Source organism: Dendrobates tinctorius, unplaced genomic scaffold, assembly GCF_039654945.1.
Source record: "Dendrobates tinctorius isolate UK_male_01 unplaced genomic scaffold, ASM3965494v1 ptg000151l, whole genome shotgun sequence".
NCBI classification, from domain to species: domain Eukaryota; kingdom Metazoa; phylum Chordata; class Amphibia; order Anura; family Dendrobatidae; genus Dendrobates; species Dendrobates tinctorius.
In genome coordinates this window covers 19,355,014-19,362,558 of record NW_027361818.1, presented here as the reverse complement: position 1 = coordinate 19,362,558, position 7,545 = coordinate 19,355,014, and the positions used below count along the sequence as shown (strand labels likewise).

Sequence of the window (7,545 nt, the reverse complement as noted above, 5' to 3'; positions counted from 1 at the left end):
TTGATTTCAGCTGCAGGGCAGGTGTCAAAGGTGCTTCTTAGCTTGGCCAAAATCTTTTTAACTGTCTCTTTGTCAGTGTCCTGCCAGGCTTTTACTTCTTTCTGTGCTGCACCTGTTAGCTGCCCAATCAGGATGTTCACCTTCTGGCTTTCAGATAGAGGATACACCTCAAACAAACTGCACAGTCTCTCTTTAAATTCACTCAGGGTATGTGACTCCCCTGAATACTGCGGTAGCCATGCTGCTCCCGGTATGTAAGCAAAAAGCAAAAAACACAAATATCCTGAACTAAAAAGTAAAAAATGTACTGCAAATAATGCATAAAGGTAATAATAATAATAATAATAATATTAATAAGGGCATTTAGTAAACATAATTTTGATCAAAATGATGTACAAGCCATCCCGCCACGTCACGGCAACCCTTGTGGGACAGTCCCTACTCTAGTATTTAAAACCTTTTCACTTGCCAAGTGACGTGAATGTGAATGTTTTACTAAAACCTGCAAAAGACAAAGTGAGCAAAAACCCTGCTGTAACTAAATAAGTAAAAGCAAAAGTGCATCTAAATAATACAGAGTTTTTAGTAATACTGTTTTTGATCAAAAGTAGCGTGAAAGCCATCCCTTATTATTATTATTATTATTATTATTATTACCTTTATGCATTATTTGCAGTACATTTTTTACTTTTTAGTTCAGGATATTTGTGTTTTTTGCTTTTTGTTTTCTCTGGTTAATGGTCATGTGTTAATATGCGCTTACATTGTGCATACACATTAACTTACTTTTCTCAGTTCAGATTTGTTTGTTATTCATTTCATTGTGCATTCAGTGCATATATGGGTGTGACCGCCTTTTTTCTGAGCTGGGAAAGCCATCCAGTCTGGCCTAAGCTGTTACTAGTGGTTCAGTCGCTCGACCCTTATTCACATTCACGCCACTTGGCAAGTGAAAAGGTTTTAAATACTAGAGTAGGGACTGTCCCACAAGGGTTGCCGTGACGTGGCGGGTTGCCTTGTACATTATTTTGATCAAAGTTATGTTTACTAAATACCCTTATTATTATTATTATTATTATTATTATTATTATTATTACTACCTTTATGCATTATTTGCAGTACATTTTTTACTTTTTAGTTCAGGATATTTGTGTTTTTTGCTTTTTGTTTTCTCTGGTTAATGGTCATGTGTTAATATGCACTTACATTGTGCATACACATTAACTTACTTTTCTCAGTTCAGATTTGTTTTTTATTTGTTTTTTATCCCGGTATGTAAGGCATAGACAGCAGCATTATGGGGACCGCTGTGGTGGGTGCTATTGGAGCCGCAGCCGCGTTGGGCACTGCATCTTGCTGCGCTGAGGGGCTGGCGGGGGCGTCCGATGCTGCATCGGCGCGTGCCTCGGACATTCTCCTTCCCCCCTAGTTAACGGTTGCCAGGCCCCGGGGTTGAGCGGCTTACCGGCTGTAGGCCTCAGCTCCTCCCCTTCTCATGCGCTGTCCTCTCTTCCTGCGCGGCACTTCACTTCCTTGCGCTCTTTGGCAGGCTCCGCCCCCGACGGCCCACCTCTCTGGTTTCCCGCACGCGCTAAGCAGCAGGATAATGGCGGCAATGGCGCCAACAGTCCACAGTACACAAAACAGTCTCCGGCACACAGGACCAGGGGATACCGGGCTCCGTAATCCTGTTTGTGATGCCAAAATGGGTCACCCTCCCAGGGCTGTGGGGTACTCGGTACCAGGCCGATCCTTCATAGGGGAATGTCACAGCAGCGGTGACCCGGTCCGTGGCCCTGGGTGCCCATGTAAAAGGGGGTTTGAGCGGTGGAATAAAGTTTATGAGTGATTTGTGACGCCACCTGTGGTGTTCGTCAATGAAGCTGCAGACAGATCCTCTGGGACAGATGGTGTGGTGCAGCAATGATGGTGTTGCCCTCCACAGGCAGGGCTGTTGGTCCCAGGGCAGTGTAGATAGGTGTGGCGGAAGAGAGTGCAGTGTCTGGCACAGAGATGTAGCAGTGCTGAAGAAGTTGTAGGAAGAAGGCAAGGACACAGCGGAATGTAGTTTCTTTACATTTACTTGTAAGAGCAGTCCAGGGTCCAGATTACAGATGGCACAGGAGATGATTAGCCTGGAAGCAACTTAGGAATCTCTCTGTCAGATGGGTTGTGTAGTCTCCTCTCTAGCGCTTACTTTAGGTACATGCAGTTCAGTGTTACACTGACGTTCCTCCTTCTTCTTCCCTTTTGGATCTACAGTTGTGGCCAAAAGTATTGACACCCCTGCAATTCTGTCAGATAATACTCAGTTTCTTCCTGAAAATGATTGCAAACACAAATTCTTTGGTATTATTATCTTCATTTAATTTGTCTTTAATAAAAAAACACAAAAAGAATTGTCCTAAAGCCAAATTGGATATAATTCCACACCAAACATAAAAAAGAGGGTGGACAAAAGTATTGGCACTGTTCGAAAAATCATGTGATGCTTCTCTAATTTGTGTAATTAACAGCACCTGTAACTTACCTGTGGCACCTAACAGGTGTTGGTAATAACTAAATCACACTTGCAGCCAGTTGACATGGATTAAAGTTGGCTCAACCTCTGTCCTGTGTCCTTGTGTGTACCACATTGAGCACGGAGAAAAGCAAGAAGACCAAAGGGCTATCTGAGGACTTGAGAAACCAAATTGTGAGGAAGCATGAGCAATCTCAAGGCTACAAGTCCATCTCCAAAGACCTGAATGTTCCTGTGTCTACCGTGCGCAGTGTCATCAAGAAGTTTAAAGCCCATGGCACTGTGGCTAACCTCCCTAGATGTGGACTGAAAAGAATAATTGACAAGAGATTTCAACGCAAGATTGTGCGGATGTTGGATAAAGAACCTCGACTAACATCCAAACAAGTTCAAGCTGCCCTGTAGTCATAGGGTACAACAGTGTAAACCCGTACTATCCGTCGGCGTCTGAATGAAAAGGGACCGTATGGTAGGAGACCCAGGAAGACCCCACTTCTTACCCCGAGACATAAAAAAGCCAGGCTGGAGTTTGCCAAAACTTACCTGAAAAAGCGTAAAACGTTTTGGAAGAATGTTCTCTGGTCAGATGAGACAAATGTCAAGCTTTTTGGGCAAAGGCATCAACATAGATTTTACAGGAGAAAAAAACACTGTTCCTACAGTCAAACATGGTGGAGGTTCCCTGAAGTTTTGGGGTTGCTTTGCTGCCTGTGGCACTGGACTGCTTGACCGTGTGCATGGCATTATGAAGTCTGAAGACTACCAACAAATTTTGCAGCATAATGTAGGGCCCAGTGTGAGAAAGCTGGGTCTCCCTCAGAGGTCATGGGTGTTCCAGCAAAACAATAACCCAAAACACACTTCAAAAAGCACTAGAAAATGGTTTGAGAGAAAGCACTGGAGACTTCTAAGGTGGCCAGCAATGAGTCCAGACCTGAAACCCATAGAACACCTGTGGAGAGATCTAAAAATGGCAGTTTGGAGAAGGCACCCTTCAAATATCGGGGGCCTGGAGCAGTTTGCCAAAGAAGAATGGTCTAAAATTCCAGCAGAGCATTGTAAGAAACTCATTGATGGTTACCGGAAGCGGTTGGTCGCAGTTATTTTGGCTAAAGGTTGTGCAACCAAGTATTAGGCTAAGGGTGCCAATACTTTTGTCTGGCCCATTTTTGGAGTTTTGTGTGAAATGATCAATGTTTTACTTTTTGCTTCATTCTCTTTTGTGTTATTTAATTTAAGACAAATTAAATGAAGATAATAATACCAAAGAATTTGTGTTTGCAATCATTTTCAGGAAGAAACTGATTATTATCTGACAGAATTTCTAGGGTGTCAATACTTTTGGCCACAACTGTACCTCGTATGGCAGACAGCTGTAGCCTTCTATCTCTCTTGGCTCACCCTTCGCTGTTGTGCCTCCGAGTCTTAGTTGGGAATAGAGCATTTACAGCTTCCTATTCCTCTGGTTTCTGTTGCAGGACCTTCAGTATCCATACAACCGTGGAGACCAAGCTACAGATCATGCGCTATCACAGGGAGGGAGCTCTCTATCCTCAGCTCAACCTCCAGCTTCTCTCCGCACGTCTACCCTCTTTGCCCTCCTCACACTAACTAACTAATTTCCCTTCCTGGCCTTCAGAGAGCACTCCTCCCCCAATTCTGGTTCAGAGCTCCCTCTGCTGGCCTGGAGTGGGAACTGTGTTGCATGACATGGTTAAATGCTAGAGAGACCCTTCGTCGCTTCCAAGCCTGACGTCACCCTCCCTGAAGGAAGGCAATGCCAGTGTGGCGACCATACTCCTGGTGGCGCCACACTAATGTCTTTTTCTATTTATCATTTGTCCTCTTCCCCTTTTTCTCTAGCTTTTTTCCTTTTTTTTTTTTCTTGTCATGCCTGCCCTCCAACTCTTTCAGCTCTTTTCATTTTGCCTCTTTACCGCTCTTTGTATTAACTATGCATTGCTATTTTATGGTTATTGACAACTCCAGAAGTGACCATGATTGATCATGTTATTCTGTGACTACACTTAGAAGCATCTTGGCCACATGTCTCCTTCTCCTTTTACTCTGAAGCATAAGATTATTTTTTTCTCCAGGCATTCCAGCTTGAGAGGGTGGAAAATAAAACCCTCCTTTCTTTCTCAATCTATACTCTGAGCTCCCTCCGAGTTTCCATTTCCTTCTTGCATAAATTAGTGAGATCATATAGGTTGAATTACAACCTTCTTCGAAACTCGCTATTGGCAGGAAAATAAAGCAGGAGGCGCTACAATAGAAACGACACACCTCACAGCCATAAGTATCAAGTTCCTACTGAATGGAAGCCTGAAATAGGAAGCTGTTTCTTAAGAAAAAACTTGAATTAGGTTTGTCCTGGCTCACGTTCTGCAGTCCACAAGTAGGACTTCCGTAAATTTCTTTGATCAAACCACTGATGGTAGCCGTAATATTTCTGTGAGTGTGCATTAACTGAGGATGACCAACTGCAATTATTACCTGGAAACTATTAGGTAGAAGAACAATTAACAGCTCCTCTATATTCCCACTTTCCAGAAGACTCTTTTAGTGCAAAGAGATCATTAAAGGGACCTTCTCAAGCAGTAGGAGAAACACCTTCACAGCTCAATTCAGGTGAGTGGAGGCTCAGAGTTAATAGTATTTTTTATTCTCGTTTACTGAAGATTAATAATTACATATGCTTGTCTACAGGACAGATTTCTGACTCAATCTATTTGGCTGTGTAATAAGTTTACAGGTTATCATGTATTTAGATATTGTGAGTCACTTATAAACACTTCAAAGTTCAGGAGGAACTAAAATAATATTTACACACCAGAGATTTTCCAGTTTGTGGTTGGGAAGGCCCAAAAATGCCATATTCAAAGCAAATGTGTTCAATTAGACTGTCGACTGCAGAAAGGAAAAGAGAGCAACACATACTCTCACAAAGTTTTGTGAATTTGAGACTTTACATAACTTAAAGGGAATCTGTCACCCCATTTTCAGCCTATAAGATGAGGCCACTGCCATCAGGGGCCTATCTACAGCATTCTGTAATGCTGTAGATAAGCCCCAGATGTGTGGCGCCCCAGAGGGTTCAGTCGCCACAGAGGTACTGCACCTCCTCCTGAGGTGTGGTGCCCCACCATCCAGGTAAGGCGGAGACACCTGACCACACTCCAACACTCACATCCCACACCACAAAGTAGTGTAGCAAAGCACCTTCGGCGGCTCCCTGCTTGGAGTGTAGCATAACACCCCTTGGTGGCTCCCTGCTTGGAACACGAAACGTGCTGGGAGGTGGGTGGAGTTTAGGTCACATAAAAGAGCGGGAAGAGTTGAGTCAGTCAGTCAGTCTTTCATTCAGTCAGTGAGTGAGGATGTAGAAGGACAGAGAGTGAGAAAGAGAAGATCCCCGGGAGAGGGATGGATGAAGGAAGTGCTGCAGCAGGCCACAGTGATCTGGGTCTGCTGGCACAGGAAAGAGACAGAGAAAGGAAGCTTGATTCTCCATTGGAAAGAAGGATTAGTACGGAACGTAAGGAGAATAGGAGGACTAAGGAGCAGTGTTGGAAGAGAGAACCCTTACCAAGTTCTAAGCGCAAGGCCGGGGTCTGGTCCCCGAGGTTGTATGGATACTAATGGTCCTGCAGCAGACACTGGAGGAATAGAAGTAGTGACCACTTTATTCCCACACAAGACTTGGGGGCACAATGGCAACGATAGTGAGCCGGGACTAGGTAGCAAGGAGTCCCCGAAGCAGGCTACAGCTGTGTGCCGTACAAGTAGAGTTCATAGGAACATCTGACAGGAGGAACTCTAGTGTAACTCAGTACTAGGAGTACTTCACTCAAAGGCGCTATAAGAGGAGACGCTCAGAAAAGGCACATATATTGGCGGAGCGTTGGAAGGGAGTACTTCATCTTGCCTGGAAGTTGACTGAGCTCCTGACCCAGAGGACACGGCATGGATGTGGGCACCTATACCACAACAGACTGTGAGTAAAGCTTTGGAACTATATGCCCTGGTGTCCTCCACTTATTCCGGCGCCAACCCGTCCGGCACTGCTACATCCCTTGCACCCGACACTACACCATCTAAGTGTCACTTCACCTACTCTGCCCTGGGACTACAGCCCTGCCTGTGGAGCGCTATGACATCACTGCTGCACCACACCATCTATCCCAGAGGATCTGTCTGCAGCGTCGGCTTACATTCACATTGCCGAACACCACAGGTGGCGTCACAAATCACTTACAAACTTTCCCCTTTTTTACAATGGGCGCCCAGGGCCACAGGCCGGGTCCCTGCTACCGTGACATCTCCCATTGAAGCTCATCGGGCCAGGTACCGAGTGCCACACAGCCCTGGGAGGGCGACCCAGATGTAACCTGAAAGATAAGAAAAAAGAGATATATTATACTCACCGGGGGGCGGGGGCTGGTGCAATGGATCTCGTGGTCTGGTCCGGCGCCTCCCATTTTCTAGAGATGATGTTCCCCTTCTTACTTCTGCCGCGGCTCCTGCGAAGGTGTACTATATCTGCCCTTTTGAGTGCAGAGTAAAGTACAGCAGTGCGCAGGCGCCGGGAAAGGTCAGAGAAGCCCGGTGCCTGAGCACTGCAGTACTTTACTCTGCCCTCAACAGGGCAGATATAGTACGCCTGCGCAGGAGCCTCGGCAGAAGTAAGAAGGAGTACGTCATCATATGAAGATCGGAGGCGTCAGACTGGACCGCGACACCCATCGGACCGGACCCCGGGTGAGTTTAATCAAACTCGTTTTTATCTTTCAGGTTACATAGGGGGGCTTATCTACAGCATTACAGAATGCAGTAGATAAGCCCCTGATGGCAGTGGCCGCATTTTATAGGCCAAAAATGGGGTGACAGATCCCCTTTAAAAGTCCTCAGGAGAAAACACTGAAAGCACTGAACAGAACCACAGTAATTGTATCTAATGTCAAATAGCATGAGATCAAAATGAAAAGAAATGGAGCCAGTTCCTGGTAAATGCACCTGGGAAG

The 7,545-nt window shown here is 45.3% G+C and overlaps 1 protein-coding gene across 4 annotated transcripts in view; it reads left to right on the top strand.

Annotated features, from left to right (window-relative positions):
* The first annotated feature begins 4,770 nt into the window (after window positions 1-4,770).
* Window positions 4,771-7,545, top strand: part of LOC141050266 (sulfotransferase 2B1-like) — a 136,192-nt gene continuing 133,417 nt past the window's right edge. The window contains exons 1-2 of one of the 4 annotated variants that reach the window (XM_073547150.1): window positions 4,787-4,975; window positions 5,075-5,152. The gene's annotated coding sequence lies outside the window, so the exon portion shown is untranslated. Of the gene's footprint in view, window positions 5,153-7,545 lie in introns of all 4 variants that reach the window. The other 3 variants (XM_073547152.1, XM_073547153.1, XM_073547151.1) reach the window with 3 other exon arrangements.